We start from the raw sequence: 18,891 nt of genomic DNA on the forward strand, positions 1-18,891 counted from the left end.
TTGTAGTTTTTGTGACTCAGGGAGAAGACGCCTAGTCCATACTTATTAAAATGGTCGAAACAGAAGTTTCAAGAGTTTCAGTATAAAGACTTTTTAAAAATTAATATAATTTCAATGTGTTAAATGAACCAAAAGAAATCTTCTCATGCCAGCTAGTTATAATGTCATTCATGATGTCATTCATGGTCCTGCTTTCACCAGGTAATATGATGCTAATGGAGAAAAACACCTACTAATTTTCCACATTGCCAAATTACATTATATTCAAACTGACATCTAAAATTTAAGGAATACTTAGCCTATACTCAGGCCTCAAAGTTAAAACTCACTTTCTTTTTAAGTAATTGCTTTAATTGCAGATAATATTCAAAGGGAAGATGCCTTCATTGTTTGCTATTTTATATGCTGTGCAATAGACACTGAAGAGATAAATACATCCATGGAGAAAGGGAAGGAGCCATCTCAATGATTATTTTGTGCTGCGTGGGTATTATTACTACATCTCCTGAGATGCCTCACCTTGGAGCTTTTCCTGGAGGTTTGTCACTTTTTCCTTCTGTTGATGTAGTAAGGCACACAAAGCACAGCCACATTCCTCTTTTGCCAGCCACTGATACATTTTCAATTTCAATTACTTTTGATTGCTATATAAAAATTTGATTCTCACTCAACTTTTTGGAGCGGTTGCAAAAGAGTGTAGAACAATAATCAGGATCCCCTTGAGCATAAACACAGACTCCTTTGGGCACATGTAGTCTTCAACTGCAGAACACTTGTTGCCAGGTTGGATTCTTTTTACTGATACGTATGTGAGGCTGGCTTACTAACAGAGGAGGTTCTAGTAATCCAGCTGCTCTAGAGCAAAACAACAAAAAAATAAAATAGATTAGATATAGGCTAAAATTTTTGAGTGACTTGAAAATATATTCAGTTTACTTAGCAAAACAGAAATCTGTCATATGTAGAAAATGACTCGTGTAAGTACTCACTGAAGTACCCAGAACAACAGCCCCTTTCCCAGTGTTCAGCTGTGGCTTTTTCCCCCATCAGAAAAATAAAATTAATGCAAAACTACTTGTTACTAAATAGGTTATATTTGCAGACATCAATCCATGCAGTTCTGGAGTCCTGGCAACAAGTTAATGAGGTTTGAGTATTCAGCCACTGAGATAAAAGTGACCCAGAGAAACAACAGAGCTGTCAGGCTGTCATTTCTAGCTGGCAGCATAATGAAACCTACAACAGAGGGCAGTTAAGAATAAATGCATAATAATAATCTGGTTGGAAATAACACTCTAACAATCATTCTCCTTATTTAGGGATAACCCTTCGTAACTCAGTAAATTGTTTTGTATTTATTTATTTGACAGATATGCAACAAAGGCAGTAAACACATGGAATAAATGTGCACTTATTTAGTGATTTTTTTTTTTCAAGGCACAGACACTATTTAATTTTAAAAACGATTCTCCAGGAGAATAATTAAATCCATGTAACTAAAGTATTACTGCAAAAATACCTCTCATGGGGTTGAGCAGCTTTTAAATATATACTGCTTGAATTCTGATGTCAGTGCTCCCAATTGTAAGATCACAAAAACTGAAAACATATTATTGCTGAATATTAAATACACTGTTTGGATATACTCAGGACACACAAAAAGTGTGGATGCTCATTATAAATACCTCCATCAGAAATTAATTTCTCCTCCACAATCTGAGTCAAGGAGAAGAAATGAACCTAAATTTCTCCTCTCCCCAAAAAGCAAACTTTCCTCTATTTCCTCAGGTGTGCTCAGCACTCATTATTGGTATGCTCTAGGGTTTCTGATGCACCCAGCCTGTCTGGAACAAAGGGAAACAAATGGAAGCTGTTACAGAATTCATCCAATGGTTTCTCCCTGTAAAAAGGCATTACAGAATGCAGTTGTTCACCACAGACTGTGAGTAACTCACATCCCTGACATCCCTGCCTTACACTGGATTACAAAGGCACTGACAGAGGGAACTTGGCATCAACTACATAGATAGCAACTGTGTCAGATACCAAAAATAAAAATAGCTGCAATATGGAGCCTAGGACATTCCACCAGCTAGGTGGAACATGGTGAGTAAAAGCTCCTGAAAAGAGAACTCACAGGAGAATACCCTAACCTATGGAATACTGAGGAAAATGAGGAAAAAAATACCATTTTCATTCTACAGCAGTTTTTTTAAATGTGGTGCTTCATTTCTCAGGCATTTATTGCAATCATTGAAGCACTTCTGTGTTTCAGAACTACTGTTGCAGCATTGCATTCTCATTCCAGCACTTAAGAAAGTGCATTTTTGAGGAACAACTAATGTAAAAGGAAAATATAATTCAGCTCTAACTTTGGAGTGATCTGATTGCCTTGTATCACTCCACTGTCTGGTCAGAACCTAACAAATATTTCCAAAGTTATATAATTTGGTGTGCATTGCATAAAAGTTAGAAAATTTATTCTTTTTAGTATTTAAAACAGAAGTGAAACTGAAGCAATATCCTGAAATATTGTGGAAATGGCCTCTTTCTCCTAAGATTAATAAAACCAACCAATAAACCTTCCACTCTTTCCAGCTTTAAAAGGGTTTGCGTAATAAGACAACATAAAAATGGCATAAAAATTTTCTCTCTTAGAAGTCGATTGTTTATCAATTATTTGTCAATTGGAAATTTAAGTTTAACCTTGCTGAAGCTGTATCTACACTATAAATGTTTAGAAATGTAGGGAACCCCTTAATTCTAGGCCAGAGCATTTGGGTGATGCTCCTATACATATTCTAGGAACATAAAAATTTTAATTTGGCTTTCCTTGTTATTGCCACCTCTCTTGCATATTTTGTGTGTGACTGTTTTCCTCTGTCATCTATTAACTTAAGTTTTTTCCAAGTTTTATTGCATCTCTTCTATGCTATATTATGTGTTAAATTCTCCTTTTAAATAAAGCTGGAATTACGTTTTTGCTCAAGATCAGGAAATAGTAAATTTTCATGTCTGGAACTAGGCAGTAAAAACCTATACATCACTCTCATAAGAGAATAGAAAATGCTCCCGGATGTATTTATTTTTTCTTTCTGTTGAACAATATTGCTAATCCAACATGAAAAATCGTGCCATTTAGGATTTCCACAGCAGCAGATGATACAATTTCACAGGGGAATACAGATACTTTTAAAGTCTGCAACTATTTCCTCCTCATTGACCCAAATATGTTAAGTGTCACTTAACACTCTGGGTCGGTGACCTTCAGGAGGCATCATGGAAGGAGTTAAAAAAGTGAATAACTGTTCTTCTGCTATAGTCTTGGTACAAAAAGGAGGATTAATTTTACTTTAAAGGCCTTTTACCCTGTTTTGACAAAATCATTCTCGGAACACTAGTGTCAATTCTAGTTTTAAAATACCTTAAGTGCTGGAAAGGCAAAGGAAGAAAGTAATTGCATTGATCTGAGTGCTGGAAATTTGCATGAGTTATGAATGACAGCTCGAGAAATCCCAATCAATTAACAAAGGGAACTCTGGAGATCATTTAATGAAGTAGAGTAAGCGGAAACGTCAATAACGTCAACGGAAAAGTTCCCATTTTCAGCTCAGTACGCAAGATAAGACTCTGAGAGTCGTAATTACCTAATACCATTTCAGGAATTTAGTAGAGGGTAAAGATTAAAGCTTGTTGTCTCCACAGGGTGCTGAGCTCTTGATTCATGTGTTTTATAACACCAAGTCTGGATTATTGTAATACCCTGTTTGTACGCCTCTTTGATACAGCGGTTTGTCGCTCACGAGCTTCAACATGCACAGCTTAAAGCAACTCAGATCCTCAGTGGAACTGAACTGCATCAACATCCTACCAGCCTTGATTGCCTCTTTGTCAGATTTAAAACCACTTTTAAATGTGTGTTTTACACACTTTTTTCACCTTTTTTTTTTTCCCAGACTAACCTAATGATTTCTCATTTTCTCTGCTTGCTGCATATTGTGATGACAACTGCACTACTGGCTACAGATGCTGAGAGCAGCTGTGCCCTCAACAGAACAAGAAATACAGGGAGAGAAAGCATTCAGACTAGGAATGTGGAATTAGAAACTCCACAGAACAGATTTCTTAATGCATGTAATTGTTGTTCTCCTGTTTCGTGTTTCAGAGTGTGTCCGGCTGTGGAGAAGGGACACTGACAACTTGAGAACCACAAGACAACTTGGCCTTTTTTAAAAATACTTTTCACATTTGAAAAGTGTCATTGGAGAATGATAGATAGTATTTTATGAATATATACAAATTAGCTATTCCAGTAATATATTCTAATGAATCAAGGCAGTAATACAAACGATTGCTGAGAAATCGTGGATATGGGAAGAGGCAGTAAGTGATGGGAGAAAAATAATTCCAGTGGATAATAGTGATACCTTTAAAATACAAGAAGAAGGTGTCATGAATGGTGCAACACCACAGAGGGTAGATCTTTTAAAATGTAATTCACTGTATCTACTTGCATAAAGAAATATTGAAAGTAGAAAGCATAATGATCAAATATTTAGTCTTAATTTCAAGAGAATTCAGCACTCCAAAGACAACTGTAAATTTCATTGCAGTCTCCTAGTTAAGTAAAGAGATGTTACTTGAATACTTGAATGGAGTACCAATACAAAACCTATTGCAACTCCAGCTCTGGAAAGAAGTACACACAACAGAAATGTGTACAAAACCTGAATGAAATATTACATCAAAATTTTACTATTTTGAACAATTAACTTCAGTATTCCAGTGGATTGAAAGATTTAAATATTAAACCCTAGATCCTATTGTGTAAGGGATCTTAACTCTCTTCTAGAGAGATAAGAGAAATACGTAGATAAGTAAGAAAAACTGCCATGTCACAGAGTGCAATGTAAATTATCTGGATGCATCTGAAGGTATAAACAACAATTGCACACATCAATTATTCAGGTTGGTCTACAGGAATTTAGTTGCATTTTTGCAGAAAATGGAGGGGAGTTACTCTGAGCATTACAAAAATCTTACAAAATGACAAAAGTCTTGCCTGTTGCAACAGGCAAAACATTAGAAGCTGCAATGTCTCAAAACATCTTGTAGTTATTATAGGAATCCATTGGATTAATGGATAATCACATTTGGCTAAAATAGAAATAAACACAAATCTCCACCATTCCTGTGAAGCATGATGCCATCCCAACTAATTACAGATGCAGGGATATGGCCCGATATTATGTTAATAATTTCAAAGCTTTTTCTAGTATGAATTCTTAGCTTTTTGTCTTATATAACTTTAAATTTTCTGTGCTTTTATCCTGATTGCATATTTCCCTAGTTACACTGAAAAAGCATATTCATAATAAAAAAATGCTTTGTAAGAATTCAGTCTTGGGTTCTTTCTTTCCAGATTAGTTTCTCCTCTAAAGCACTACTTCAGTATAACAATCTCAGATTTACATCAGGTTTGCTGAATTTTCAGATTCACTGAATACAAGAATCTTCCCCCATTCTGATTTTCATGGACAGTCCTTTTTTTTCCTACTCCTTATTCCTTGTTTTTAAAAAAACATAGGTTTCCTCAGAAGTTTGTTGGTTTTTTTTTTTTTCCTTCTCTCTCTCTTATTTATTTGTTTGTTTGTTTTATTTGATTATTTGGCTAGGTCAACTGCTTTCTTTGCTATGGCAGTGAATACATTTCAAAATGGGTTTCATTGATGTGTCTGCTGGATCTGCTGCTTACACCATTTATTCCCTGCCTGCACTGCACGGGAGCAGCTCTGAGTTATGGTGATAAGGACAGCCCTTTACTCTGATAAGGACAGGAGAACAGAACAGCCTTGGAGAAGCAGATAAAGGGTGTAGCTTAGGCAAACTGAAGTCATGAAAAATGCAAGCAGGGTGCCAGCTCAGCTCTGACAAAGCAGAAGCCAGGCAAAGCAATGATGCTGCACTTACCCAAAAGCAGGGATTGAAGAACAGCCACCTGAACAGGATACTGGACTTAGGCAAACACAAAACAGTGAGCCTACTGTTAATTAAAAACAAATAAACTCCATAAACTAGGCATTTCAAATAATTATTTAGGATTTATTATTTTTCACATAACTTCTCAAATTTAAAAAAAAAGGTGTGAAGGCATCAAGAGTGCTGTCTGCCTGCTCTTTTTGACTCACTTCTTAAAGAAAACAGGAGGCTTAGTACTGAAAATTCCACTAAAGGAAGGAATTGCCAGGAAGCATTGTGTAAGATGCCCAAACCCCAGAGAGAGGCAGGCATGTCCCTGTCCTCAGCATTTCCTGGTTTCATCGTTTTTCAGCTGATTTTCTATCTTGCATGGTTTTATCAGACACTCATCTTCCTCACAGTGCCCAAGGGGGCAACATGGCAGAGCCTGCTCAGAGAACAAATGCCCAAACAGGAGAGGTGACACCCTGCACTAAAGGTCCTTTGGGGTTCTAGGAGCTGTGTCCATCCAGTGTCACTCTCTGCCATTGGATTCAGGATTCACTTTTGACAGCAAGATCATTTACTCATCTCTGACTTTGAAGCCAGCTCTCTGCTTTTGTATCATTTCAGCTGCCAGCACTCCAAATGATGCAAATATTAGAATGAACTGCTGTAGTAAAAGAAAGCCAGAAGACAGAACATTCCTCAGGCTTTTGGTAATTTTTTTTGCACTTGTGAGGGGCATGGAATGCAAAGAGAGGAGCTAAGCCTGCCAGTCACAATGCATTGCTTACTCAAGCAGCAAACCCAGAGAGGAGGACAGCCAAGTTCCTGGGCAGATGTGAGGCCAGCTTGATCTCAGAGCAGATATTCAGGCAGATTTTCCTACAGCACATCTTATTTCCTTTCTTCACATAGTCACTCTTCCACACTGACTGCTGTGTCCAACCTGAGAGCTGGAAATACCCAGACACTTTATCACAGACAAACTCCCCAGGCTAGCTAACACCCCCATGCCCCTCTTAAAATCTCTGTGGTCATGAAATTGTCTCTTTAATTATCCTCCTTTACACTCACACTGAGAATTTCCGTTTGCACTTAAAATTTAGAGATTTGTCCACAAGTGTTTCTACTTTTGTAGAACTCGGATTAATTTTTCCTCCCTAATTCAAAATGAACAGAAGCAGATGGAGTCCAAGGTAATTTTCCCTTTGGGAATGGCAGAAATGTAAAACTGGATCTCTGGCATTTGATCTTATAAATGCTCCCAGATGGAAAATGCCTTCCTAACTTTTTTTTTTTAACTTAAATGTCATGATGAAAATCAGAGAATGCAATGACTGTAATAATACAGAGAACATTGAAACTGATTGACACCAGACATAATAATATTAAGAAAATTAGAGGAAAAAATGTATTTATGTACATTAATTTTTTTAAAAAAATCAATAAATATTAAGCCTATTTACTTAAATTACAATATTCAACAGAGTTGCTAGTTGCTACGTACAATAAACATAAATCAGACTATAAATTATCCTTAAAGTGGGTAGACACTCTCATTCAGAATGTCCTTTAGATATTGTCATTGTTCACTGTGGTCAGCCTTAGAAATCAAACAGTGTTGTGTGAAACGTTTTACTGCTAAAGAATAAATTTTAAAACTTTTATTTTATTTCAATTTAAGATCTATTATTTTTTAGATTTTATTTTAGTTAAGAGAACATTCTGATAGAGACCTTTTGCTTAGTTTAGTTTTCATTCCATATAAAACCCAAATATTTTTGCTATAACACACAACTACTATTTACAGAGAAAGAACTCAAACTGTGATGCATTAAGGACATTTTTTCTCTTGCATTTTGTTTCCAGAAATCACACCTGAAGCACGCCATCAAAATTATGTGATATTGATGCTACTCAAGGAACAGATAACAAAACACCCTAATGTCAAAAGTAATTTCATTTTTCCACCAAGAAGAATGAGGCCATCTCTAAACATATTAAAATATTATTCACTTTGACAATCAAACTAGTTCTGAGACATGAACTATTGCTATATTAGAGAAGGGAAGCAATCAGTATTTTTCATCTTCTAAGAATCTCTATAATACAAAAAATCCATCATTGTCTAATGGAATCATTAAGTACCTGGAAGGCAAATGTCTTTTCTTACTTCCAGTGTGAAATCTAGTTTGAAACAAGCACTTAGAGTTAACTCACTTCCCTAACATCCAGGAAAGTTGGACCAGTAATGAATGATCTTTTTTTGAATATCTTTTTTTGAAATTACATAAATTTTTCATTACTATTCCACAGTGCATTGTTGTACCATTTAAGAGCTCTAAAGGGATCTATGTATGAGGCTTCACTAATACTCAACAGTGCTACCAATGATAATATTTCCAAAGATTTTAACTTAAAGCAGTTAGCTTTTCAAAGTTGTTAACTGTTATTACTCACTTGCTTTAATATTTTTTTCTGCTAATCTATTAAATTTATCACAGTGTGTTACACTAATGGCAAATTTGTGCTATGTATGCTAGCTGCATTCTATAGAGGCATTTTTAAATGTTCTTAATGTCAGTTTTAAATCAAGCAATATGGCTGTTAAGGATATAAATTCATGCATTTCATTATGAAAAACTTATTTTAACTGCATGGTAATCATACCTTGTGGATTTAATGAAACACATGCTAATAAAAAAAAAAAAAAAAAAAACAAAAAAAAAAAACCCAAACAAACAAAAACATGGGAATGTTGAGTAAACCCTTAAAATTAATTTCATGTGTACAAATCAAGAGCTTGAGTACTTCAGCTGGGACAGGCCAGCCTTTTCCTGGCAGTGTATAAATTGCTGCTGCTCTGTTATCAGCTTTGGCAGCTCAGGGATCCTCACAGGGACCACTCCAGTTCCATGTCTCACGCAGTGTGTCTAATCTTCCTCCAACTTTATGAATCAAGAAGCTGCATCATTGTGAAGGAATTTCTCTTTGCTTGAGAAAGAGAACTGCTCCTGATGCAGGGACAGGTACTTATTTTTTACTTACTTAAGAACTCAATCTGCACAGCCATTCCCTATTGTTTGCTTCCTTCTCCATTCCACACTGGGCTCACCTATATTGGGCTTCCTAAAATCCACTTCTGTGCACACTCCTGGTGGAGCCAAACTGCTAAAGGGACAAGAAAACCTCCATGAGCATTTTTTATCACACTGTTTTCACAAGCAGTGAAGGGAGACTAAACCCACTGTAGGTCTCTGGACCTGCACAGGATGGGGGAAAATACTGTCCTAATTAAAATGATGAGAACTGTTACCATTGAGGTCTACTGTCAGTTTTACCAACAATATTAATTACTAAAGCCAGAGTGACTATCTGAATCATAATTGTAGGCACGTGATTAACAGGGTTTGGAATATGCAATACATTGAGATTAGCTGCCAGCTGGCTTTACTCTGATGCTGGAGATACAACACAGGAACCATAGAACACCTACATCTCCAGAGAGATACCCACCAGAGAGAAATCCAAACTCTCCACATCATCCACCAGAGAGAAGGCCCTAAGTTCATGGTCTCTTAGTTGCATATTTTATCTTCATGGCATCATCTTCCCATCACCATTACTGAAGCAGCCAATTCATTGCCATTAGAAGTATTTTTCATAATGCTTCAAGAGCTCTCTGAGCATCACAAGTGAATTTGACTGGTTCTATCAAATCACAGCCTTGACACAGCTTTCTTTGCCTGACAACTCAAGCTGCTTTTGAAAGGACATAAATAGATGTGTGCTTCAACATCTGACTGAAAGCCACTGAGCTATCTAGACACCTTTTCCTTTACTTAGATTTTTAAAGGCTTTGTAACACCATTATATTTTAAAACACATTTAAATGAACCACTTTAATGGTGTATTGAATCATAGTTTCCTGTAATTTTAAATTACTATGTTCTTTGTTTGATGCCTATCTTTTTGCAAATGTGCTCTGGTTAGTGGGACTTTACAAAATGCAAAATTAATGATCAGTTTTCTTATTTAAGACCAGTAGCTAACATCCCTTTTCTGTGTGAAAATAGAAGTATGAAAGCAAAGCATTCAGACAAAACTCTTCGTTTCTATGGTAATATCATGAAGCGTGGTAGCAAATGTTATTTTAGAACATTCTCCCATTTCCTATTCAAATGGTTAGTACCAAGTATCTTCCAGTATATTTAGTCAATAGCAAATCAATGTTTTTGTTTCTCTCCTGCCAGGCACACTACAGACAAGGAGAAGTCATACTGCTGAACTATATTGCTGTGGGAGATGGGATTAAAATAATCAATATGACTTTTAACACATGCTTTTCATTTTGAAGAAAACTGTAAATCCCAATTCTTGGATTGTCTCCTGCACTAGCAGGATGTTGTAATTATTATTTCCCACAGCAACTAACTGAAGTAACACAGGGATTAATACACTAAAACAGATGTGGGGTTCATCTCCTCTGACAACCATTTCCAGACTGTTTGATCATACAAACCCCACCAAAATGCACAAGAAAACTGATATTTCAGCAGAAGGAGGCTGGTTAGAGAGCCTCTAGCTTTCCTGCTGCTAGGGAAAAGGCTGTGTATGGTTACAGTGCCAGAGCTACAGTGGGTGACCCACTGTGACGCCTAGTTACACTTATAGACCTCAGGGATTTCAATTCCCAGGTGGAATTAAGTGTTCCAATCACATGTATTCCTCAGGAACTGTACCTTAAACATTGCAATGGAGCTCTTCCTTACTCATCAAATCAATTTGGTTTCCATGAAACATTACACCTTATATCTCAGGAAAGGCTCAGATAGCCCTTGGCCTCTCCAATTCATCACCTGACCTCTCAATTCATCAATTCATGTTGTTGTATCAGCGTTTATCACGACAAATGACAAATGATAAAAAAGACTGAAGTTTTGCACTAATTCCCTTCAATGGAGTGCACTGGCCACAGTCCCAAGTATGCTAAATTATCATAGTTTCACCTGTGGAAAAGAACACCTATGTGCATTTCCTAAGGCAGAATGTATTCCCTTAGCTCTCGCACTGTCTGCAAAGGCAGTGTGGATAGCTGGATGCTGGCAGTGGTGCCTAATGCAGCATCATCCCCCTTCCCTGCCAGCCCTGCTGCTCAGGCCAGAGTCCAGCTGGCCACTGCTGCCCCTCTTTCAAAGAAAGGGGCTCCCGTCCACCAGGGCAAACAGGCATCAATTCCCACTCTGCTGAAATCTGTGTGAGTAATGCATTCAACCATATACACAGAGAGAAAGAGGCTAAGAAAGCAGCAAGGAGTGCAACTTAAAATAACACATATTGATGTAGCATCACCTTGATTACCAAGTACTCATTATATATTAGCATCTTAATTACTAAGTACAAAAGAAAATTTTCTCATGCGTCCAGAGCAAGACTAGGAAAACTTGATGTTCAGAAACCTAGAACAAATTATTCCTGTCAAAATAGGACAATAAATAATAAAAATTCCCAAATGAGTTTAATTTTTAAAACATGTTCTATTGTGCATGGCTATTCTTATATTACCAATCCATCCTCCTCTCTTCTAAAAATCCTAAATAATCCCATGGAATTAATGCAATTGGATTAAATAGTTCATGTTGGACTGAGATCTTTAATTTGTAAAAAAAAACCAGTGGAATTGCTTTCCCTCAAGTATTCTACCAACTTACTTGATTTTTATCTTGTAAAGATTCACCAGTAATTGTTCCTGAAAGACTTACAGAAACAGAGGTAGGAAAAAGATAAAAAAGAGCTATCAGGTAAAGTTTGACAGAATTTCAGACTGTGAACTTGTTAAGTGAAGGGAGAAATATTCAAAAATTGTGAGACAACCTGTTATTTTCTGTAAGAATATTTGCAGTGCTCTGCTGGTCCATGTTAGTATCTTATGATGTCCTTAAAAACACTGGAATCAACTGTTCATCACAGCTTTTTTATCTATTTAATCCCTCTAGGTTTCTTAGTAAATGAAGTGATTTGCAGGTTTTCTCTAAAATTTAAGGGATGAAACTTGCCAGTGTTAAAGCATCTGTTGTTTTATTTGTGAGGAAGATCTGTCACAGGGACAGTCTGTAAAAAAAGCAAAGCATCAAAGTGTTTCATTCTACAGCATTTTTTTTTTCTTAGCCTCCTATTTACATTTTCTAAATTGTTTCTGCTTTTATTTGTAACATCCAGGGGAGCCCTATCAGCTCTTGGCTCTGTCAGAATAAGTCTCAGACTTTAGCAATCCAGAATAGCAAGTTTCATTTTCTCATTCTCTTCAGAAAAATTACTATTCACACAATCACACAGTTCTTTTTTTTGAAAGCTGACATTCTAGTCAAAGCACTAAACTTCAAAAAGGAGGTATTAGCATCAGTTCTGAGCAGGTCTCATTTTTTTCCATTTATATATACACATATAAACAAAGATGGAATTAAAAATATGAAACTAGCTTTACTTAATTATTTGATGTATACTATGACTGGAGGAATTATGGGATAGAAAGGCATCAAAAAACTAGAACATTCTTTTATAGGGATTCTGAGAAGCATACTTAAAGAAATTGAATTTGTGTTTTAAGTTGTACCTGGTATATACTTAGTTCCTGTGGTTTTCCCATGAACATAGCCATAAAATTTAAACAAAGGAGTTTGATTTATCTTTTTCTAGAATACATGACAAAACAGACATATACATAATTTGGGTAGCTATATCCTATATCCTATTGAGCAGGATGCTGTTCAGTACTGTTATATAACAAATAGAACTTCAGAAATCACACTGGCTTAAGTGACAGTTTGAATAAAAAAAGAGATTAGCTCATGTCCTAGGATGTGACCATGTACTACTCTTAATGGGCCTCACAAATACAGAAGCTCAGCTCTCACGAGGAAAAGCTGAAACATTTCACCAGCCAAGCAATTTAAATCCCAACCATTTACCAGAAGACATAAAGGTCAGATATGTACCAGTATCTCCAGGCACACAGATACCTTATCTCCATCTCTGAAGGAAAAAAAATTATTAAAGGGAGATGGTACATGAGACTCAGAAATTAAATGCAGGCACTTCTGCTGGAAACAGCATCAGGTGAAATCTCACCCATGGGATGAAAAGTCCTCCCAAACTCAAGTTCTAAAAGATTCTGTGGATTAAAGGAGAATACTCAACATCATCCCAAAGCATGACTATTCTTATTGAGGATTTTTTATTCTTACATACCGAGCCTGTGAAGTGTTATTCTTGCCTGGATATTTTGGGATAACACAACTAATGGAAGTACAGCTAGTAGCAAGTCAATAGTGGGGGAGTAAAGATGCTGAGAAATCATCAGAAAGAGTGACTCTGACTGTGGATGCTTGGATATTTGGGATTCCAGTGTCTTTTCCTTCAAAAAAATCTGCAGTGCTACCTTACTTTGAATAATGGAAACCAAACGAAAGCTATACAGTTAATTTGCTTTATTTTAGCCTCCCTCCAAAGCTTTGTTTCGCCAATCTGCTCAGTTCACACTACTGGTTAGAGCTGATCTCCCTCATAAATGAACCTCTTTGGAGATATAACTCTATTTATAAATAGAAAACAAATCAAGCAGGCAGACAGAGCAGTCTCTGTGAACACTGAGCTGAGACAAATGTTTTTATCTAGGAAGGAAAAAAATAACTCTTATCAATTATTTGTTAAAATGCCTGGAGTTCAAAATGCAATTGCTAAATTATGGGTGTGTGGCTGCTAAGCCTGGCATGGATTTGGCTTGGCAGTGACTGGGAAATCAGCAGGGGCAGAACACTAAGTTGGGAGAATGAGGTAGCACATAACAGCTATGTTGAACAGCAAAGCCATTTGCAGAAACAAAATAAAAATCAGGATTCTGTTGCTCATTCAGATTCTACCATGTACTTGAAAGTCAACAGTTTCACTCTCAGTCCCATGCGAGATCCTTTCAGCCCCAAATTATTCTCAATCAGTGCAATATTTCTAAAAAAGATGGAAAGATAGGAGGTTTTTTTCCCTCTATTCTTCTCTTTTAGTTTATCTTTTAACATAAGTTTTAGCAGCAATTGATTCATTGCCCAGTTAAGTCAACTCTAGGTACATCAGAATCTCTTCATGAATATTCACAGAGCTTAATAGAAAAGCTGCCCAAAAATCAGATTTGAATGAAAATCTAGGACATCTGTCACACAAACAGGTAACCCTGAAGAAGTATTTTGTTGGAACAAACTGAAAGAGAAAGGTTAGCTGCAAGAAAGAGACTTGCCTGGATTTTTACTCTCAGCAGCAGGGGAAGTGAGTCAAAATATCTCTCAAAAATTATATATATTGTTGAATTTTCCAGTGTCAATATTTTCAATTTTCCAATGTCACACTTTCAGCGAAGGAAGTATTTGCAGTAAGTCTTTGCCAAATATGCTGGGCTTTCAAACCATTTTAGAAAATGTAAGGGATGTTTCACAAACTTTAGTAAGAATTCTTACCTATTTGCATCAAGTCATGCTGTTGACAAGTCGTCCTCTCTATGCAGAAGCAGTGGGAGAGGATTTCCAGAGAGCCAGGGCAGGCTGCTGCTCTCCTGTGTCCATGGAACAACCCCAGGGAAAGCTCCTAGTGAAAACTGTGATCACTCAAAGGATTCAGACACCACTTTTTGTTCCATTAAACTTTGGGTGTTTGATCAAAATGGAGCAAAACTTTGGACAGAAAATATTTTGTACTTTTAAATGCTCACTTTCCATTTAATGTCTGTTAAAAAGAAAAAAAAACAAGTTCAAAGAAGACATCTGAGTTGCTCCTTCATGATTTCTATTAGTACATATCTTCCTTGAACCTGAGCTTTCATGTCTGGGTCCTACCCAGTGGCGCCCATAACTTTTTTATCTGTAACTATTTGCTTTTGTGCCTCCTGGACCAAGTCCCTCTGGACATATCTGACACTGAAAGACTTGCTATTGACTTAGACATCATTAATTCAGCTGTCAACTTCAGTAGTAGTTTGACTGAAGATAAAGTTAATCATCCTTTACCTAACCTAGTTTACTAGAATCCACACAATCTAATTGAGTTATCCGTTTATTAAGAGATCTTTCACTAAGTTTTTCTTAATACAGAAAGAATATATCAAACATTAAATCCTTCTGTGTTATAACACAAATTTATACCTACAGTTTAAAAACACTAAGACTTTTTCATACTTGACTTCATTGTGAAGGCTCAATACAATCAGATTTGACATTTTCAAGTAGATAATTCTCAGTTATTTAATGGCAAAACTCTGAACAGAATGTATATGAGAAGATACACTCTGTCATGTTCATAGAGCTCACAAAAATCTGCTTCAGCTCCTCATAAAGACACACGGGCAGTGTGGATATATTTTCTTCTCCCCCTGTTTTAGAACTAGCTAGTATGAAGGAAACCACTAAGTCATCCTGCACTGTGGTAATTAACATAGGTTGAACTTGCAATTCTCCCAGTTCAACTTGAATGCATAAAATGATGAACTGGAAAAGAAAAAGTGTGCTGAAAGGCTCATCTACAAATTCTTTAAAGGGTATAGGGACAAGAGGGACTTTTATTCTGCCTTAAGATGTCCTGTTTCCTGCTTGAAACAGTCTGTGCAGATTTGCACAGCAGACAACCACCAGGTACCATGTAATGTCCCATCCAAACAGCAGCCTGGGCAATAACATTTCCCCTCCAGATATATCCATTATCTCTGCCACTCATTCTTGAAAAGCATGGACAATTGATAATCTTTTCCAATTAAGTGCTCTATGGTAAATATTTTTAAAAAATGTTTTAGGAGCTATTTATATTACTGTTTCAGTTAAGCAGTGAACTGCTATTATATCACAGAAATCATTAAGCAACACATATTTAAAGTTTTCTGGTCCTAATGCCATGTTTCTGAAACAAAGGTTACAGTTCATACTTGTGGTCCTATTCTAGCACTTAGTCTGGGGCACGGGGAGAGAAATCTTTATAAATGTCCATTTCAGATTGACTTCTTAAAAGGACATCCAGCTGAAAGGGTTAATAAGGTCTTTAGCAGTGTGTAACAGGTGGATGTCTGTTGACAAAAATAAAGTGAAGATATTATTCAAGATGTTTACTGAAAAAGTATATCCAAATCTATTCTTCATATGATTAAAACCATGCTGCAAAATTTGAGAAAGTAGCAAACAGCAAGGACGATTTAAAGACTGGAAAATCTGCCTTACAGAAAGAGATTTAATAGGTTCAATCTATTTAGCTCGTCAAAGTCAAGCTTAAGGGATCTGTAAGAACAGACAGGGGGTGAGTGTATCTTTCACCAGAGGGTTTTCCCACATAGCTGGCTAAGATACAACTATATTCCTTGACTGAAAGTTAAAGCTCACAAAATGGAAATTAGAAATAAGGTCTGTTTTAAACAGTAAGAATTATTAACCAGTGAGGAAACTTAAGGGATGCTCTGGATTCCTTCATATTTGAAATGTTTAAAACAAAATTGAGTATTCCCTTTTATTTCTTAAGAGACATGATGTGCAGACTTGATGTTGAGCCAAAAGATTATGAGCCAGTCCTTTTTGCACATAGTTCTACCTTTGTGCTGTTCCCTTTCTGGAATGGTCAATAACAAAACTCTGTGTCTAAATTGTTCAGCACAATTTATGGGCCAAGAAATTCATCTGCAAAATCCCACTATGGACATATCCATTAAATGCCCCCATGGGCTCAACCAAAGGGTTGACTCATTTTCTGGTCAATAATAACAATTAAAAAGGAACTTTCATGGTGATGTTATCTGGTCTACTCAATGAGATGAATCTCCAGAAAATTCTTTTTTTTTTTTGCTGTCAATTATTGCTACAGATATAATCATGTTGAGAAAAGAGGAAAACAGCATGTATGTGGAGTGAAGGATTTATTATTTGTCCAGCTAATGTTTTAACAGGCTATAATTACAAATTATGTAACTGAGATCTTAAAGAGTTGAACCTTTAGGTGCTTTTAGGACTCGTACCATTAATTCTAGTTCTGAATTAATTAATTAAAACAAGTTGCCAGTTTGTCTTGTACAATTTTCTTATAGGTCCTGGTTATTTAATTTAATACAGAAAAAGCTTCTCCCTGTATTTTTAAGGCAAACATACCATCTAAGCAAGCACTCACATAACATTTCACATAATCTCCCCTAACAGAGATTATTACAAACCAGCAAACTTCTGTTGGCTCCTAGAGTAAAAGGCATAAACCCCTTATCCAGAAAGCTGCTCACTTCTCAGTGCTACAGCTTTTGATAAAACTTATTATTGATCCCAATTAGTACTCACCATGTGTCATGAGTCCCAAGGACTCATTAACCTCATCATTTTCATCACAGTTGTTATAACTGTAAATGCTATTATTCATAAGGAAAAAATCAGCCTTTAAAGTGCCATAACTGCATGATTACCTTTTGAAGCTCAGTCAGAACTTCAGTGCAGAGCTGGTCTCATCACTCTGAATGGCAGGAAGTTCCCATCTGGCTGAGGAATCTGAATGGAATGTCAGCTGCCTGGGACTTCTACCAAAAGAAAATGCAAATTTGAAAATTGCATTTGACATTCGTGTTCAAATAGGGATTACTTTAAACATTTCCCAGAGTATAGCCTTCATGTGAATCAAGGGTCTAAAAACGTTCTCTAAAACTTTTGGCTGTTTCCTAAGTTTTCTCTCTCTGCAAGTAGCCATCACCAACCTTCAGGAGTTGTTTTCAGAGCCCACCTTCCTGTTCAAATGAAGCACCTTCAATCTCTCTGACCAGCTGCTCCTTATGAGCCCTGTATTTACTCACACTTTAATCTTATGCTTCTTTAGAGCACATTTACTAAAATAGTGAAGAGTGGGAAATGGTTTTCTCGGAAACGCTTTCTTTTGATGTTATACTGAAAGAAATTGTGGACTACTTTTCAAGTGCACATTATAATATTTACACAGTTCAGACAATATTTAGATATGTCATTTGGCCTGTTGGCAAATGAAGGCCTTCAGAATTTTGAATTTTATGCTGTAAAAACTCAAGGGGGGAAAAAAAGCTTTGGGAAATCTTAAAATGAATACAACAAACACTGAATTTTTTTCTAATGCTTCATCAAAGGCTTATGTAGCTGAAAGGCTACCCAACACAAAAGCTGCAGTTCATATTAGTGAATAAGATAAATGGGGGGAAGAAATGAACACAGGCACAAAGTCAAGAGCACAGGGGGTAGGGAACCTCAGAAGTAAATCTTTTATCAGCACAGTGTGTGGGAAAGAGCTGTGGGGAAAGAATGGGCAGGGAGTCTGGGAAAGCAGTGACAAAACCAGTATTTTCTGTGTTCTAGCTGCTCTGCTACTAATCACCAGTTTTGCTTGTACCCAAACCCCCCATTCACCAATTTCCCAAAGTTGGGTTCTCCTGCTATTTTATTGGACACTTTACAAGCAAGAAGCAGCTTTAAGTTTGTACCCTCAGATAGGACATGTGAGCAGTACATTTCATATCCCTCAGCTGTCATCTCACTTGCATTTACAAAACAGGGTTTAGCAGGCAGAGGTTTTTATCCTTTGAGGGTAGATTTTACCCTCAAGCAAGTACAACAAATTTATGCACAGCTTCTGCTAAAAGCAGGGATTAGGATTGCCAGCTGCTATGAACACCTGGATACAAACACTATGGTAGTGGTCTGGATGTAAAGAAACGTGAAAAAAAAAAATTTCTACTGCCAGCTAGCAGAAAGCTGCAGCTCACCAGAACATAGCTCTATATGTAAAATTACCTTCAACCCAATTATAAATTAATGAAGCAGAAACTGGACACACACACACAGAGACAGTAAGCCAGATGCTGCTTTCCTTTCTTTTGGATTGTTTTCTAGTATCAGATATCAGTTCTGA

General features: G+C 36.6%; 1 long non-coding RNA gene across 19 annotated transcripts in view; it reads right to left on the bottom strand.

The window, feature by feature from the left end:
• Nucleotides 1-18,891, bottom strand: part of LOC110478808 (uncharacterized) — a 231,979-nt gene that overhangs the window by 155,745 nt on the left and 57,343 nt on the right. For 17 of the 19 annotated variants that reach the window (XR_014954997.1, XR_014954994.1, XR_014955004.1 and 14 more), the window contains 3 exons: nt 17,429-17,539; nt 14,469-14,733; nt 520-855 (listed from right to left, as the gene is read on the bottom strand). This is a non-coding gene — a long non-coding RNA (uncharacterized LOC110478808). Of the gene's footprint in view, nt 1-519; nt 9,136-14,468; nt 14,734-17,428; nt 17,540-18,891 lie in introns of all 19 variants that reach the window. The other 2 variants (XR_014955003.1, XR_014954999.1) reach the window with 2 other exon arrangements.

The sequence above is a fragment of the Lonchura striata genome, chromosome 4, assembly GCF_050655825.1.
Source record: "Lonchura striata isolate lonStrDom1 chromosome 4, ASM5065582v1, whole genome shotgun sequence".
Classification (NCBI taxonomy): domain Eukaryota; kingdom Metazoa; phylum Chordata; class Aves; order Passeriformes; family Estrildidae; genus Lonchura; species Lonchura striata.